Here is a 17952-nt window from a genome sequence, read left to right as displayed (position 1 = left end):
CGCAGCTCACTCCAGCTCCGCTGTTGGCCGGGTTGGACCGGCGATGGGTCAGCGGCCCTGTCCATTTCGTTTCTTTTCTGCGGCGTCGGTTCGCAGGTTCAAGTTTCTTTTTTTTTTTTTTTTTGACTTGGACCACGAGAGGGGGGCTTGGGAGGGAGGGGTGCTGGTCGATGTGACTTGAGAAAACACGCTAACTGCTTGCACCTCTCACCTCGCTCCTCTCATCTCCTCTCATCTCCTCTGATCTCCTCGCTGGTGTTTTTCAGCTGTTTTCTGCTATCCTGTCCTGCGAGGACTCTGCGAGGACTCTGCACTGCTCCTCTCCGATCGCGGCAACGTTTGGGACGGTAAAGCAGGGTGAAGACCCTTCAGATGCTCAGAGCTCTTCCAGAAGCCAAGGGCAAGAGCTGCGAGGCATAAGCTGGGGACGGGGGGCAGAGAGCCGGGAGAAGGGAGCAGCGGTTTGGCGTCCTCCTTGCTCGCTACGGGCTCAAATCAGGCGGTGCGGTGCGGATGGTGCGGATGGTGCGAAAACACGGACTTGAGGATCGGGAGCTTAGCAATGCGCCGCGTCAGAAGCGGTTAGAGAAGTTGTGTCTTCAGTTTCAAAGAAAATGAAGAAAACAGCACAGGTGGAGTGAAGCAGAGTAAGGGGGCGAGGAGGCAGCAGAACGGTCACACCGGCATGCAAGCTGCTCCGGCGCTGCAAGCCGCGCCGGCCTCCGCAAGCACAGGTACAGCCGCTGCTCTAGATCCAAACAGGGTGCACTCACCTCCCCTGCTCTGTCGAAGGCTCTGTGTCGAAAACGCTCCTCCGCAACCTCCGCGCACCTTTCACCGCACACCGTGCAATGCTCCGACTCCCCTCGTAGGCGAGGGGAAACAGGGGAAACAGTGGGAATAGTGCCTTCCCTGCTCGCGGTTTGCTTGCGGTTTGCTTGCGGTTTTCTGCCTCTCCGCCTCTCCGTCTCCTGTCTCTCCTGTCTTCGCTCTCTCTCCTCTCACTCTCCTGCAGTCGGAACCGGCCTCTAGATACAGGGCATTTGGTTATAGGAATGATCATAGGCAGGGTATAAAGCGGAAAAAATTTCTTTACAGTACTTTGCCACATTCTTTTGTTTTCCCTATATCTTTGTAGTGCGGGGCCTCTTAGTACCTGAGCAGTGTCCAGGTGAGGTGAGGTCTATTGCCCTACCATAAAGGGTAAGCATAAAAATTAATTTTCTGACACACATTATTGGTTGGTTTGGTGACACACTATGCACATGAGACTGATGCATCGAATACAATACTAATGATATAACGTTTTCAGTCACAGAATTCACAGTAGCCATTGTGAATCGGAGGGTTAATGTCCATGGTTGTTACAGGTTGTACCGTTTCTAACCAGTTTTACTATAATTTGTTTTTGGTAATGGTGGTGAATTCTATATTTCACTATTAGGAGTGCAACTATTATACGAGCAGAGGCCCTGACGAATGCCATGGGATTAAATACCCGTTAGGCAGAAACATGTTGGTCCTTATGTAGACAGATAATTGTCACTGTCTTCTTTTGCACTGTTCTATTTTTTAATTAGGAGGCGTGTCCAGTCCGTAGAATAAAGTATTTAGAAGGAGGACATTCCATCCTATTTTAAATCACTTTCTTGTTCGTTGCACTATTTCTTCTTACTTTACCATCAAAAGATCAGTCATCATGGACGGTTTGTGTATTTGGTGGACCAAATCCTGATACAACAATAAGGTGCGGAGCTGAGTGTCCCACTGATCAGGGGACCAGCCTCATTTGCACATGGGTTTGGCCAAATGATAGGACTGATCATTGAGTCTAATTTGATGGAAACCCTTTAACAATCTGTTGTGGATTAATCAGCCATTTTAAGAATAATCGATGATGTACCGGTCTCCTCTATGCATGTAGTGTTAGCCTTTTTTCCTTCTTTATCTTTATTAATACGTTATGTGTGTGCGATAAAGATATTTTGAGATCTTGTTGACTCAGTATCGACAGTGTAGCCTCTCAAATTTGGCTGTTAGACCCCCTGTGTTTCGTGTGTTATACATTCAGTTGGTGCTGGGGATAAAATCAGGTGTGGGTCTTTAAAATATATATCCCTTGGACCCTATTTTAAATGGTTTTGTTTAATCTGCTATGTGGAGTTAAGAAGAGGGATCAGACAGGCCTAGCTTGTAAAAGGATTAAACCAAAGAGAAGCAAAGTGCATTAGAAGTTGTAAAGATCCAGGTCTTAAGGACTTTCCTGAGGAGAGTTTCTGATTCTAGCATGCTTAGCTGTATTGGCAAAAGGTTCCATGCTCTGGTACCCAGAATTGCCAAGGATTTTCCTCCTTTAGTTTTGAGTTTAAATGAGAGGGGTTTGAGCAAGTTTGAGGAGGATCTAAGTGTCCTGGCAGTAACATAGAGTGTAAACCTGGCGGTTAAGTATGCTGGCCCTGATTTCCTGAAGGCTCTGAAGGTAATCAAAAGGAGCTTGAAAAGGATTATTTTATGAATCGGAAGCCAGTGTAGGGATGTAAAGGCTGCCAAGGCAGAAGAGCGGCGTGGTAATTTTAACACTAGCCTGGCAGCTGCATGTTGTACCATCTGAAGCTTTTTAGCACCTGTGTCTTTAACCCTATATAAGGCTGTTACAATAGTCCAGTCTGGATAAAAGCAGAGCTACTGCCACTCTTTTACTTGCAGCGTAAGGGATGAGATCAAAATACTTTTTGAGTGACTTTATTAGATGGAAACACATCCATGTCACTGCCATTGTCCTGTGGTCGGAAAGAAAGAGAGGCATCAAATTTTGCCCCAAAATTCTTGGCCACTTCAACTGTATTGGGAGGGGCAGTAGTGTCTTCTGGCCATCAGTTGACTGGACTGAAAGGATTGTATTCGCCTATTAGCATTATCTCGGTCTTCTCTGTATTACATTTCAGATGGTTAGATGTCATTCAACGGATGACATCTATAGGAGATGGTTTCACTATTGAATGAGGAGATTAGTGAGATAAGTGGGGAAATGTAGATGTTAAACAAAACAAGAGGGAGGAGCCCGGTGGCATAGCAGTAGAGATAAGGCGATGTGTTGAAAGGAACGGGCCTAAGTCAACTGTTTGTCTGCAATTGTGCAGAATGGACTGTATCCAAGCCAAAACAGTTTTGGTTATTCCACAATTTTTCAGTCATAATAAAAGAATATCATGGAAAATGGTGTTGAATGCCACTAACAGGTTTAATCTGCACCAGGAAAATAGAAACCGTACAAGACTCCTCCAAACAGCTGTTTAAGGTAGTTTCTAAGTTGGCAGGGCCAGCGGATAGCTCCGCTAAGATAGCATCCCAATCACTCTGCGATTCAATAGCCAGCTGCTTTAAGGATAAGGTGGGGCAAATTTATTCAAACTTCTCTGCCCCCACTGTGGGCTGGAATCAGCTGAACAGAAATAGAAAGAGAAGTATAGTAGGGGGACATGCATCAAAAGGGGACCCAGACTTGCATGAGAGGATAGCTTGTTGCGACTTCTCCAGGGTAATTCTGTCAAAGCCCTGGAGAGAGGGTCCTGAATAAGTGGGATCTGGCTCTAAATCCTGAAAAGATTTCTCTGCGGCTCTTCTTTCTTTTCAGATATTATGAATCTTTTCCTCGAAAAGACTGCGATCTGATCACAAAGGGTCTGTGATTGAGGGATGTCCTTAACTAGTGTTTCAGGACTTGTAAATCATTTTACGATAGAAAAGATCATTTTCTGATCGTGCTTCGGCTCTAGTATTTTTTTTTAAAAGTACTCTTTTTTTGCAAGCCTGATTTGTTGATGGTATTTTTTCCTAGCTATTTTAAATAAGTTCTGTTCTTTTGCTTTATAGCCTCTTCTCCAATTACGTTCCAGCCGTTTGCACTGGAGGCGGGGATCAGCTAGTGACGGCGTGTTCCAAGGAGCTGAAGTTTTATGGTAATGCTTAGAGCTTTGTACAAGTGAAGAATTTGAGTAAATCCCTTTCAGGGCAGAGAAAGGAACCAGAACATTCCATAATTCTGTGGACATGTCAGGGAAGGGTTTCTCCATGGAGAAAAATGATGCCCCTGTAGAGAGAAAGAAAAAAAAGAAAAACAATTGCATTTACACATTGGTGCTGTCTTCTCCCACTGTCAAATTGTACTTTTAGAATAGTTTCACAGGGCAGGAATGTCAACGTCTACAAACGTTAGATATGTTTTCCAGTAGTATATCTAGAAACTTGCAGGGGCAGCTCCTCTGCTAGCGTCGTATCACTGCTCTGTGAGCTGTTGAAACAGGAAAATAAAATGATAATAACTCAACGCTATTATCATTGTGTTTTTCCATTCCTGGCTTGGCTGGTTTGGGTTGGGTCGCCGCTAGACATCATAGGAACAGGGGGAGGAGTGGTGGCACTCTTGACTACACATGACGGTTTGGCCTGCGGCCTCGGGTCTGCCAAACTGTCATGCACAGTTTGCACATTGTCTACTGGCTGTAATACACAGCCTGGGTGGAAAACATGCCCAGCCTCCCAGCCTCCCAGTCCCTGCCTGAGCGCCAAACCAATCTCAAAGCAGCGTTGTGATTGGCTAGGGGATTCTGGGAGCTTCCTGGTTCCTGCTTCCTTCCTGCTCCTGCAATCCACCGAAGAGGACGGAGAGGAAGCAGCCAGCTTGCAGGTAAGTGTTTTTTCCTCCTTTTTTTCATTTACCCCCCACCCCCTCCTCACTAGCCCCCCTCCTCACCAGCCACTCCCCCTCCCCCAGCCCACCAACCCCGCTACTGCCACTGTTAGAAATCTTTGACTGGTGCTGCTTTCCAGCTCACTACTGGATTTGTGAGCTCCAAAAGGTGACACATTTCAACCATGCGGAGAAATACGTGTACGGATGCAGAAGATTTGAGCCCCAAGTCTTTCTTGTTTGGAGGGGTCTGAGGCTCAGTCCTATAAATGCCTTTGATATGCTCTGCTTTTGGCCGGGAAAGTTGTATCTTCCTGTTCATCTTCCCATGGAGGCTCAAAAAGTAATTTTAGTTTCGCTGGAGATGGATGGCTAGTTGAAACTGAAATCTGTTTAGGATTAAACTAGGGCCTGGAGCTACGACTGTCTCGGTCCTGCATGGCCATGCCCATGAATGAATATTTTTAATCTTACGCACATTTTCCATCATCAGATCTTGCCACCATGTGTCTTCATAAGGTACAGACCTATTTATCTGAGACTTTGTATTTATTGTACATTGTAACTTTTTACAGGGTACAAGCAAACCAAAACAGGACTGTTTATCATCTCAACATATCAGATTTTACTGATGACATTATGCAATATATGTTTAGGAGATGTTTTTTTTGTTCAGTTAAATTTAGAATTTTGCTCTCTTATGTGGAACCTGTGTTAAAAAAAGCAGAACGTGAGTACATACTTTGGTCTTCGTGTAACGTCAAATACCATCTTTCCCTCCTAATATTACAGTTTGTAAAACTGAATTTCTGGCCAATATATTTACAGACTTGTTTAATATTTTAACTCTTCGTAGTTCCGTCCATGTAATGCTAAATTTCACTTTACTATTCAGCCACGCTTTATGACAAATGTTATATGAAATATATGTACATATCATCACTTCGTGCACCATTTCATTCTCGTTTCTGTTTCACAGGCCTGGTGAGCAGTTGTTTTACAGCAGAATGGCCATGAACTGCTAACCGAAGTCTAGATTCAAATATTCCTATTACCAAGCAGTTCTTCAGGATATGTAAAGAGGCGTGCTGAAGGTTGGAAGTTGAGCCAAGTTTATTTTAATGACATTGAAGTTTTACAACTGCATTTAGTAAGATACAAGTTAACGGGAAATTATACGTATTTTTGATTTCGAAAATGACCACTATCCCTCAGCGTTTAGAGAATTAAACTAGTATGCTGTGAGAACATATTTTATAATGCTGTATTATACTCAGTATATGTGTGATGAGGAAAGATTATATGGAGTATACTCATAAAAGAAGTGCATGAACAAATATTACCTTGCTACACGTGTATTTTATGTGTGCATCTGGAAAGCAACATTTTGTTCTGATTAAATGCATGACTCTGTATTGGGTTCACTGACAAGTTTGCTAGGCCGTAGTACATCTTAAGTAGCATAACCTCGTTTTCAAACCCTGGCAGGGAAGCGGGGTTTTGTGAAAACAATAGTCAGTATTTGTGGATTTGAATGCCATCGTCCTTCCGTAGAAGTTCAAGTACTTCTTCGGAATAGAAGTCCCGGACACCTGCATGTTACATAAAGTTCTGCTGAAACCAATTATTAATTGCTGCATGGTCTTCCGACATTATCTTTTATTAGGTGAACAGTTATATAAACTAGATCGAAATCTGCATGTTTTAGTGCACTGCTCCAACTGATAATTGTTCTAGGCTTGCCTTTGATATTTTTGCTTTGCTGCCTGCTTTTTTACATTAAACGCTGTTTGAAATTGCACTTCTCTACGTGATGTTTAATTTTTTGCTATGGTCCGGTCTCTGGTGAGCTTAAATAGTTGGTTGGTGGTTTTGTGTAAGTCAACTTTAAAGATTGTATGGGCTGACAAGAGACGCCAATGATGTTCCATCACAATGGTAATGATGTGATATATCTCTTCAATATATTGATGAGGCATGCTAATGCGTGTAAAATGCCCTTAAGGAGGGGCAGTGGGAAATCTGAGAGGTCACGGAGGACTGCCCGATGAGTTGTCTAGATATATGTGAGTGCTTTTCTGTTGAAGTTTAGTTCATGAGTCCTTTCTTTTATCATTAGTGGTTGACGAAATAGTGCTCCTAAAAACAGAATTGTCAAAATCCATGTTTCTTTTTAAGTACCCTCAAGGATCAAAATTAGAATTTGAAAACCAGCAAATTCCCTCCATAGGTAGGCTAGAAAAAAGGATAGATTTTGTGCCTGTTAACAGAACATCACCTTTTTAAAAAAAAAAAAGGAGGTGCACTCAATAATTGTTCAGGAGAGCCAATAAAGTCCAAACAATCTTCTGTATTCAAAAATAGTATGTCAATCGTAGCACAGCCAACGCGTTTCGTTCCTGTGTGCCAACGATCTTCATCAGGACTGAAACAATCATACAGAGACATAATATAAATAAACATATAACATATATACTAACACAATATTAACATATAAAAAGACATATATTAAAGTCAATACACAGCCCACATAACATGATATATACAATTTTGAAAAGACATATTCTACAATATTTTACAAACGAACGATCACAATTTCAGAAAATAAATGTCTTGAGTGCTGTATATACATATTGTATTATAAAGAAAAGCGGAAGATAGGAGGGAAACTAAGAGGGGAAAAGAAAAATTATCATAGGATAAAATATTTTAAAATAGGAAAGTACCAAAAAACAGTGAAAAAGAGTGAACCGAAAAAAGGGTGTATAACCGTATATATAAAAATTGGGAATCCGATAGAAAAATTCATAAAAAAACATCGAGGAGAGTAATCGATATATAAAAAATTACTGGAAAATATCCAATGAGAAAAAGGAAAAATGATTATTACTTTGAATAAAGCAATAAAAAGATTCTGAAGATAAGAGACAATAAAAAGCACCTAATATTATATATGCATAGGTAACAAACAATTTCAAGGGAAACATTCAAAATTATTCCATATAGGGGAGCATCTCACCTTGAAATAAATAGTAAATTGATTGTAATAACAATAAATTATTGATTCTGTATTGAACGCCACCTGTTTTGAGGCTGCCAACCATTAACTGACCAGAAAATACAAGAGATAGAGGCATTTGATAACCGTTATTCTAATTGGCTCCCAGCAACCAACCAGAGCGGGTCAAATACAAGGACCTGTACTGACTGCAAGGATCACCAATTAGACTGCTGTTAGATCAGCGATCACATTGCCTACTTTTTTACCCATCAGATTAGGGCCATTAGTTTGGGCCATCTGCGAGGAATAAATCACGATTTAGTACTAGGACAAGCTTGTGTATGATATGTACTGGAAATCAACCACGCTCAGGATACCTCCAACAGTTCAGATTTTTTTGTCCCTGATAGCTGGAAGTCGACCCCATATGTATTTATTTTCACCTTTGGCAAGGGGGAAAAAGAGAGACTGGTTTATAAAATGATTCTCAAATTCCTTGCTTGCTGAAGTAATAATGATGAAGGATTCTCCCATTCCATGGGATAAAACTAATGGTATGGACTTGTTGCGACTACCCATGACCAGATGCACCTCAGATTTTAAAAGGCATGGATTTTTGTTGTTGTTCATGTAGCAGTAATTTTCCTTAATGCATCTGAAGTTATGTAAATAGATATTATTCCAGTTGGAGATGAAATTGTTTGTTAATAATGAGCTCCACTTGCTTCCCATACACAAACAAGCACAAGTCAAACTCCTCACCCACACTTACTTCCTGGTCAGAGAACTCTGCTCTACCCTCGTGCAACTCCGTCATTGCGCCACTGCCCCTTGCGCCACTCTGTCCTGGTAGGTGTTCGAGGCCCTGTTGGTCTGTATGGTTTGTGTGAACATTGCCTGTTTTTCTGTTGTTTTCCTTTATTCGCTTTAATATGTCTTTTTCATATTTTCTTCCTTATATTCTCCCATTTCTTTTACTTGACTGTGCCTTGTTATGTCCTTTTTTGCCCTGTGTCCTCTTCTCCCCGTTTTCCTGCCACTGCTGCCCCCCCCAGCCCCTCCCCCCACCGGTTCCCGCCTCTCACCTGCACTCCCTCCCCCGTCCCCTACTTAATAGTGGCCGCTGAGCGAGCAGTTGAGTAAGACCTCAGACCTCCTGTTCAGAGAACTCTACTCTCCCCTCGCGCAGCTCCGTTGTTGCGCCACTGCCCGCTGCACCTCTCTGTCCTGGTAGGTGTTCGAGGCCCTGATGGCCTGTCTGGGTTGTGTCACCTGTGCCTGTTTTTCTGTTGTTTTCCTTTATTCGTTTTTATCTTGCTTTTTATTCTTTTCTTCCTTATATTCTCTGATTTATTTTAATTGAGTGTGCCTTGTTGTGTCCTTTTTTTGTCCTGTGTCCTGCGTTGTTTTTCCCTCCGCTGCTGCCACTGCGGCTCCTCCCGCTTGCCGGTTCCTGCCTCCCAGCTGCGCTCCCTCCTCCGTGCCCTACTTAATGGTGGCTGCTGCACAAGCAGTTGATCAAGACCTCTGACCTCCTGGTCAGAGAACTCTGCTCTTCCCTCAAGCAGCTCCGTCCTTGTACAGCTGCTGCTGCCCCCTGAACCTTCTTGTCCTGGTAAGTGTTCGAGGCCATGTTGGTCTGTCTGGGTTGTGCAAACTGTGCCTGTTTTTCTGTTGTTTTCCTTTATTCATTATTATTTTGCTTTTTATTCCTTTCTTCTTTATATTCTCCCATTTCGTTTACTTGATTGTGCCTTGTTGTGTCCTTTTTGCCCTGTGTCCTTTTCTCGCTGTTTTTCCCACTGCTGCTGCCCCGTGCTCTCTCCCCCCCGCCGGTTCCCACTCTCACCTCCCAGCTGCGCTCCCTCCCCTATCCCCTACTGAATGGCAACAGTTGTGCGAGCAGTTGGGCAAGACCTCCGACCTCCTTGTCAGAGAACTCTGCTCTTCCCTCGCGCAGCTCCATCAGTGCGCTGCTGCCGCTGCCTGGACCTCACTGTCCTGGTAGGTGTTCAAGGCCCTGTTGGTCTATCTGGTTTGTGTCAACTGTGCCTGTTTTTCTATTGTTTTCCTTTATTCGTTTTTATTTTGCTTTTTATTATATTCTTCCTTATATTCTCCAATTTCTTTCACTTGATTGTGCCTTGTTGTGTCCTTTTTTGCTCTTTGTCCTTTTCTCGCTGTTTTTCCAGCTGCTGCTGCTTCTGTGGACCCTCAAACCTGCTGGTTCCCGCTCCCGCCTCCCAGCTACACTCCCTCCCCTACTTAATGGCAGGTGCGGTGTGGCCGTGCAGCTGGCACGCCAAAAGCAACCCCATCTGTGCCAGTCCTTGACCCGACCGTGACCAGTGCCAGGGACCCCGGCTCTCCGACTCTCCACCGCTATGACTCAGCCGCCCTCCATACATGCAACCCTGGAAAAAACTGCCAGCTGTCGATGTAGGACACCACCCACGGCCAGTTTTCCTGCGGACACTGCCGCCGAACCTTCTCCAACCTCCATACTCCCACGGTCACCGCCCACCCTCCAGACGCCAGTGCATCCGAACCCCTGAGGTGCATCCTCCTCAACGTGCACTCCCTGCAAAAACACGCACCTCCTCTACACCCTCTCTCCAGATGTCGGCTCCCTCAAGGAAACCTGGACCAACTCCACATCTGCCCCCGACATCGCCACCGCCATCCCCAACAGATACAAGATCCAGAGGAAGGACAGACCCAATCACCCAGGAGGAAGACTCACCATCGCGCACAAGAGCTCCCTCCTACTCACTACTTCTAGCACGAACAACTCCTTGTCCCCCACGGAGCACCTCGATTTCCTGATCAAGACCAGCCCCAGAACAACCCTATGTGGCACACTCGCTGACAGACCCCCCGAACCATGAACCACATTTGCCACAACCATCACGGACCTCATCGTACCCCACGCCATTGCCTCCATGGACTACATACTGCTAGGAGACCTAAACTTCCACCTTTACAACCTCAGCGACCCCAGCTTCACTGCCTTCCTGGACAACCTCTCCAACATCGGACTGAAGCAACTTGTCACCACCCCCACCCAAAATGCAGGACACACCCTCGACCCTTCTCAGGAGGGAACAACATCAGCTTTAGCCTCACCACACTGCCCCTCTGGATGGAATACCACTGCGTACACCTCTCCTTATAAAAAACACCCCTCACAAACCTACACCATGCCTCTGTGAAGGAATTGGAGCAAAGTCATTGAGGAGCACCTCAACTCCACCCTCAAGAACAACCCCCCTCCCACCACCACCAATGTCAACTCTGCAGCCAACAAACTTCACAGGTGGATCACCAACTGTGCAGGTAAGCTCGCCTCCCACTTAACTCCAACAGACACCGCCCCATGAAAGCCACATGGTTCACCACCGACCTCCGAGAATCCAGACCCACCTGCAGACATCTCGAGAAATTATGGGAAAACACCAAAACCCAGAAGATCGGACTACCTACAAGAATGCCATAACAGAATACCACCAGCACATCAGATCCACCAAAAAGACCTTTATCCAGGACAAAATCCTCTGCAACGCCAGCAACCCGACCCCCCAAGCGCAGCCTCAGACGTCCCCCTTCCCAAGACCTCTACAACAAACTCGGATCCTACTTCCATCTCAGGATCAAGTTTCTCTACGACAACTTCAACAAACCGGCACCAGATGCAGAAACCACGCCTACCCCCAGCATTGCCAACTAGCCTACCATCTCTGCCTGGACCCCAGTCACCACCGAAGACACCGCCATGACCATGACGAGCATTCACTCAGGAGCCCCCATGGACTCCTGCTCACCACACATCCTCCACAGAGCCGCCACCGCCATAGCACCCGAGCTACGACGCACCATCAACATCACCTTTGAATCCGGCACATCCCCAGATGACTGGAAACACGCAGAAGTCAAGCCCCTCTTCACACCGTATCCCACCGCACCCTCACTGCCATACCCCACAACATCGGCATACAGGGAACTGCCTCACCAGCCGAACCCAAAGAATCAGATTCCCACCCTTCCTCTCCAAACCCAGAGAGATAAACTGCGGAGTACCCCAAGTATCATTGCGCAGTCCCACGCTCTTCAGCATCTACATGGCCCCCCTTGCCGCTATCGTCAGACAGCATAGTATTCTACACCGATGACACCCAGCTCATCCTCTCCCTTACGAAGAAACCAGACACCACCAAACTCAGCTTCCAGGAAGTAATGAGAGATGTCCGAAGCTCAACTTGGAGAAGACAGAAGTCCTCGTCCTTAGACCCACCCCGTCTGCATGAGACAAAACCTGGTGGCCCCAGCCCTCAGCAGCCCCCTACTCTCAAGGACCATGCACAGAACCTCAGAATCATACTCAACTACTCCCAGCAGATCAATGCCGTCTCCTCCTCGTGCTTCAACACCCTCCACATCCTTAGCAAGACTTTCAAGGGGTTCCCCCTGAATTCAGAAAGACTGTCACCCACGCACTCATACCGAGCAGACTGAACTACGGAAACACCCTCTATGCCGGAATCAACAAATCCCTGCTCTGGAAACTCCAGACCATCCAGGACACCGCTGCCAGGCTCGTCCTCTGCATCCCACGACACAAACACATCACCCAGCACCTATAAGACCCGTCGAGAAGAGAGTCACCTTCAAACTACTCACTCATACCTACAAATCCCTCCAGAACACCTGACCCCAATACCTCAATGAAAGAGTCTCCTTCCACGCACCCTTTGGTCTACCGAACTTGTCCTGGCTGAAACCCTGCGCATCCGCAGAGCCAGAATGGGTGGAAACGTCTACTCCTACATCACGGCAAAGACCTGGAACGAACTCCCGCTCAACATCAGATGTTCTCCCGCTCTGCACACTTTCAGGAAGAGCCTCAAGACCTAGCTCTTTGGCGTATTCAGAGCTGCATGACCCACCCCAGCACTTTGAGACCCTCACGGGTGATTAGCGCGCTTCACAAATCCCTGACTGATTGATTGATTACGAGGCATTACAAAAGAATGGCCCAGCATACCTCAACAATCACATCTGTTTTCACAAACCTTCCAGACTCTTTGTGTGAACTCCTACTTGCACATCCCCGTGCATATGGAAAATCTGATTATGTGGTTGAGTTCTCTCCTGCACCACTCCTAATGCATGGAATGTCCTGCCAGTATACATAAAAGTCTCCACCTCACTTCTTGAACTCTGCAAGAATCTGAATTCCTGCATTTCGTGTACTCCCACTAGGCCCTAGGTTTGGCTAGATGGACATCTGCTCAGCCCCAGGATACCATCCTGGGTGATAGTGCGCTCTACAAATATGCAACATAAGTCTTGTATAAGAGGATTTATTGCTATATAGCTTGAATTCTGAAACTTATGTAAATGCTTAACAGTGAGGAAAAAGGTCATGAGTCTCGGTGTACACCACACATTTATTTATTTATATATTTAAAATTTTTTATATCGCTCGAACAAGACCCCGAAGGGTATCAGAGTGCTTCACATTAATGGGAAGGGGAAACAAAGTAGGGAAATGTAGAAGTAAGGTATGCTAACATGTAAAGCTAGCACGATTGTACATAAATGTGAGCAAAAAAAATATATATATATATTTAAAAAAAATTAAATACAAAACTATAGGCACAACGTTACATAATAGGTAAGGCAATGAGTCAAAGACATTAATAATTGATAAAAAAAAAACTAAACAAAAAACGGAAACTTCGAAAACAGACGAGCCATGGACAAATTAAGGCAGGAACTTGTTCATTAAAATTGTTTTGACTTCCTTTTTGAATGCCACCGTGTAGGGGATTCTGCGAATTTCCGGTGACAGAGAGTTCCAGATCTTGGGTGCTATGCCTGAGAACGCTCTGAGCCTCATTTTCTTTTTACGAAATGTCTGCCGTTTGTTTAGCAATAAGGTAGCACTTCTGGAAGGTCTGCCACCCTCTGAAAATTCAAGTTTTTGTGCCAGATATCCGGATGATTTGTGGTGAAGGGCTTTGTGTGTCAGAACGGCAATCTTTAATTGTATTCTAGCTTCATAGGGTAGCCACTTTAGAGATCTTAAGGCTGGGGAGATGTGCTCATTTCTTTTAGTGTCAGTAATCAGTCTGGCAGCGGGATTCAGGGAGGCCCGAAGCGGGGCTAAGGCATATTTGGAGAGGCCAATGAGCATTGCACTTCCATAGTCTAGCCTAGGTAGGACAACTGCTTGTACCACATGCTTGAAGTCTTCTTGAGGGAGGAATGGTTTTAGGTTCCTAAGAGTCCTTATTTGGTGATTCGCACCCTTACACATCGTACTATTTTTTTTCATGTTCAGGTGTGAGTCCAGGGTGATTCCAAGAGATTTTGTCGATGATAACCGGGGAGCAGTTGAAGGTGGTGAGGTGTTTCATCCAGGTGTCAATCTTGAGGGTGTGTTTAGGGGGAGATGAGAAGGAATTCAGTTTTAGAGGTGTTGAGCAGAAGATGGTTTTCAGTAAGCCAGTTTTGGATAATCGTCAAGGATGAGTTGAGCGAGAAGAGGTCTTCAGATGAATTGATTTTCAGGTAGAGTTGCGTGTCGTCGGCATACATATGGAGGAGCATGTTCATGGAAGATAGAAGATTCGCTAGTGGACCCAGGAAAAGATTAAAGAGTATAGGAGAAAGGACCGAACCTTGCGGGACCCCCATGGAAACTGCAGACGGATGGGATAAGGTATGGTTCAACTTAACTCTATTGTGAAGGAAGGAAGAGAACCATTGCAGTACGAAGCCTAAGAGGCCCATTCTATGTTCTAGAATAGCTAGAAGTTTATCGTGATTAACAGTGTCAAATGCAGAAGAGAGATCAAGAAGGATTAGGAGGCAGAATTCATTAAGATCTAGCACGATTAAGATATCATCAATGATGTGGAGTAGCGCAGATTCAGTACTGTGACCACTCCTGAAGCCAGATTGATATTGATCCAGGAGATTGAAGGTCTCAATGTGCTAGCACAGTTGCGATTGGACGCATTTCTCTAATAGCTTAGCTAGAGTAGGGATGTTGTAGATGGGACGAAAGTTGTTGAGATCATATCTGTCCGCATCAGGATTTTTTAGATTAGGTGAGACATGGGCTGCTTTTAGACATTCAGGGATCTTACCTTGAGTTAAAGAAGCATTAACAATTTTAGTCCATAAGGGGATGAGGGCCTCCTTGATTTCTTTGAAGATAACTGGTGGCAGAGGGTCGCTAAAGTGATTGGAGTAGTTAATGCTAAGCAGGGTTTTGTAGATGTCATCTTCACTGAGAGGCGAGAAGGAGTTCCAAGTGGCCCTGTACTTAGTGCTGATACTGAGCAACTTTTGCATCGCCGAGAGGACAGGCTGAACCGTTATCTCAAGTGAAGTAAGATGGGCCCTCTTTGCTTCGAGGTCAAGGCTGAAGGCTTTAGTTTTCTTGATAAAGAAGATAGCCAAATCAGAGCACGAAGGGGACTTGTCTGTTGAGTCAATGTGATTGGAAACTATCCCTGATTGCTGTTCAAAAAGCTTTTTCGAGCGCTTAGAGGCTTGTCTAAGCTGCAGTCTGAAGTAGTCTGCCTTAGTCGTTTTGATCTATTTCTTGTAGGAGCTTCTGACCGTTCTAAGGGCTTTTAGGTTAAAGGCAGATGGTTTTGATCTCCATAGGCGTTCAGCTGGTCTTAAGTTGTGACGATCTGGGTTTACGTTGTCGTTGAACCATGGTTTGGAGAATTTGGACGCTGAGTTTTTTAGTTGTAAAGGTGATCATCAGTTTTTTCAACTTGGGGAGGCGGGTGTTTTTTTACCGTCAGTAGCTAGACAGTCCGTGTCAATATTCCTCAGGTCCCTTTTCCAATGTTTAATTTTCTTGGTCTGGCTCTTTTTTGGTATCACCTCCCTATTGATAAGGAAGAAGATGCTGTATTGGTCGGACCAGTCACAAGGAGTAATGTCTAACAGCGTGATGGCATTACTTTTAGAGATAATGAGGTCCAGAATTTCTCCTTTGTTGTGAGTTGGTCGGTCACAGAATTGAATAAGGTCCATCTCTGCTAGGAAAGCATTAAGACAGATCACCGCTTGATCATTGTGCTTAGACCAGTGAAGGTTGAAATCACCAAGGTAGATTTGGGATTGTGAGAGGTCCTCATTGGTGGAGATAATTTCCATTAGTTGTTCGATGAAAAGTAAGTTATCGCCAGGGGGGTGGTAGAAGGTATGTAATTTGCATATTGGGAGGTTGTTACTGAAGATTTTGAGGCACAGATATTTGGCTATTGTTGAGATGGGGACCTCAATGTAAGAGACCGATAGTGTATTCCGGTATATACAGGCTAATCCCCCACCCTGTTTTGTGGTTCTGTCAAGACAGGTAATGTCTTGACTAGGCGGTACCAAGAGGTCTAAAATACGAGTGGAGGAGGGTTTTAGCCAGGTTTCCGTGAGGATTATGATATCAAGCTCATTATTTTGGATAAGGTCGAATATCTCGGTAGCATGTTTTTTTGCTGATTTGCAATTAAGAAGTGCACACTTTAACCGGATAGGCTTGTGAGATGTGGGGGGCTGTAGATTGGTCACTTGCTTGAGGTTGTCAATATTTATGACTCTGTGGTTGTTAGAGGGTTCCCTGTTTGGGTTGGCTAGAATGGACTGAATTTGGGCCATAGGGACCTTGTCAACATCTAGAGTGATAGACTAGGAGAGGAGTAGATCCTCCATTTCACTGGTCGCAAGTTCTACCCTCGCTCTTTTTGGGCGGGAGAGGGCATTGGGGAGGGGTAGGATATTAGAGATAGGGAACAAGGCATGTTCGTCGAGGCCGGTGATTGCAGAGGTGAGGATTATGTGCAGCTTGCCAAGGTGGGTAGTAGGCTTAGGTAAGGACAGATGGTCGGGTGAGTGGGCTATCAGTTCCTGGAGTTCATGGATAAGTAGGTTCACTTGGATAGATAACTTGTCCAAACGCGCTACCAAGTCTGAGTGTTGGCTCAAGGAAAGGGGCAGAGGGGGGAAAAAAATTGGAGAGGGGGACCACAAGTGAAATCCGGATAAGGTAATATGAGGGAACTAGGTTCTTTGGATAGAGATGCTTCCTTATGATCGTGAGGTGGCCAGGCTAGAATGGGAGGAGTGGCCGGGGGGGATGGATGGTAGAGATGTGGTTGTGGGTTGAAGTGTAGGTGCTCACAGTGTTAGGATAGGAAGTTATTGTTGGTGACAGTCTTGTGTGTTCCCTCTGAGGGAAGGACTTGGCAAATGTATCCCTATATGGAATAGTGTTGGCATAAAGTGGGCGAGGAGGGGGAATGTCTTCAAATGATTTATAGTGTGCTTGAATTTAGCATGCCTATCCAAGCTTATCCTTTGAGAGTGAAAAAACATTTAATCCACTCGAGTATGGAATCTAAGAACCTTAGTGAGGCATGTTAGAAGGTTTTGTGGAGCCAGAGCCAAACATCTTTGCCAGGCCTCTATTTGTTTCTGATCTAAGGAGCAGCACATAATTCAAAAACATGTATGCAGAAAAGCCACACCTTTGATGGCATCTGGTGGTGGGGCCAAATGAGCTTTTTCATAAATCAGCAGGTCAGGTCTGCTTTTAATTATTAAAAACCATGTTTTCAAAGGATTGCAGGCACCCAAAAAGCACTAAGCCTGGGGCAAAGAGCCACGGCTGACCTTGCCTTGTGACTGCCCTGGCCCTAGTTATTAAATCAATCAGATGATCAGAATTTGGTGATCAATTCTAGCATGTGGTTAAGAGAGTATGGTGCCAGAATATTTTTGCGTAAATATTGTCAGGTAAAAATCGGGATACTTAAATATAATTTACAAAAACATTGGCCTATTGGAGTTGTATTTTTGTGAATATTATGTTGGCGTACAACCAGCCAAGTTGCCCAAGAAGATTTAGGGGCTGATTGTGATGTGGCCCCTTGGTTGAGTTTCCGACTGTAGCATTACAAATGCAAAACCGGTGGGTCATTCCGGCTAGCTTCCGATGGGCTCAAGGAGTCCGCCCGCCAGTCGGAACCGTCTCGTAATCCCAAAGGACGAGCCTTTCCGCCCTTGAGATCACGATGCATGGTTTCCGGCATGGTTTTGATGCCGACCTGTCTGAAATGGAAACCAAGTCGGGAATCATGTTTGGGGTCCCCCAACAGGGCCCCCTTGGGTGCGCCACCTCCGGTAGGGGGCTGAGGTGGCACCTATAGTGCCCCACTGTTGAACCCTGCACCATGTG

The 17952-nt window shown here is 45.1% G+C and overlaps 1 protein-coding gene across 2 annotated transcripts in view; it reads left to right on the top strand.

Moving 5' to 3' along the window:
• The first annotated feature begins 4647 nt into the window (after window positions 1-4647).
• Window positions 4648-17952, top strand: part of LOC146809901 (uncharacterized) — a 153271-nt gene continuing 139966 nt past the window's right edge. For both annotated transcript variants that reach the window (XM_085614395.1, XM_085614396.1), the window contains exons 1-2: window positions 4648-4687; window positions 5670-5784. The gene's annotated coding sequence lies outside the window, so the exon portion shown is untranslated. The remainder of the gene's footprint in view (window positions 4688-5669; window positions 5785-17952) is intronic.

This window comes from Triturus cristatus, chromosome 7 (genome assembly GCF_964204655.1).
Source record: "Triturus cristatus chromosome 7, aTriCri1.1, whole genome shotgun sequence".
Taxonomy (NCBI): domain Eukaryota; kingdom Metazoa; phylum Chordata; class Amphibia; order Caudata; family Salamandridae; genus Triturus; species Triturus cristatus.
This window is presented reverse-complemented; position numbering and strand designations above follow the sequence as displayed.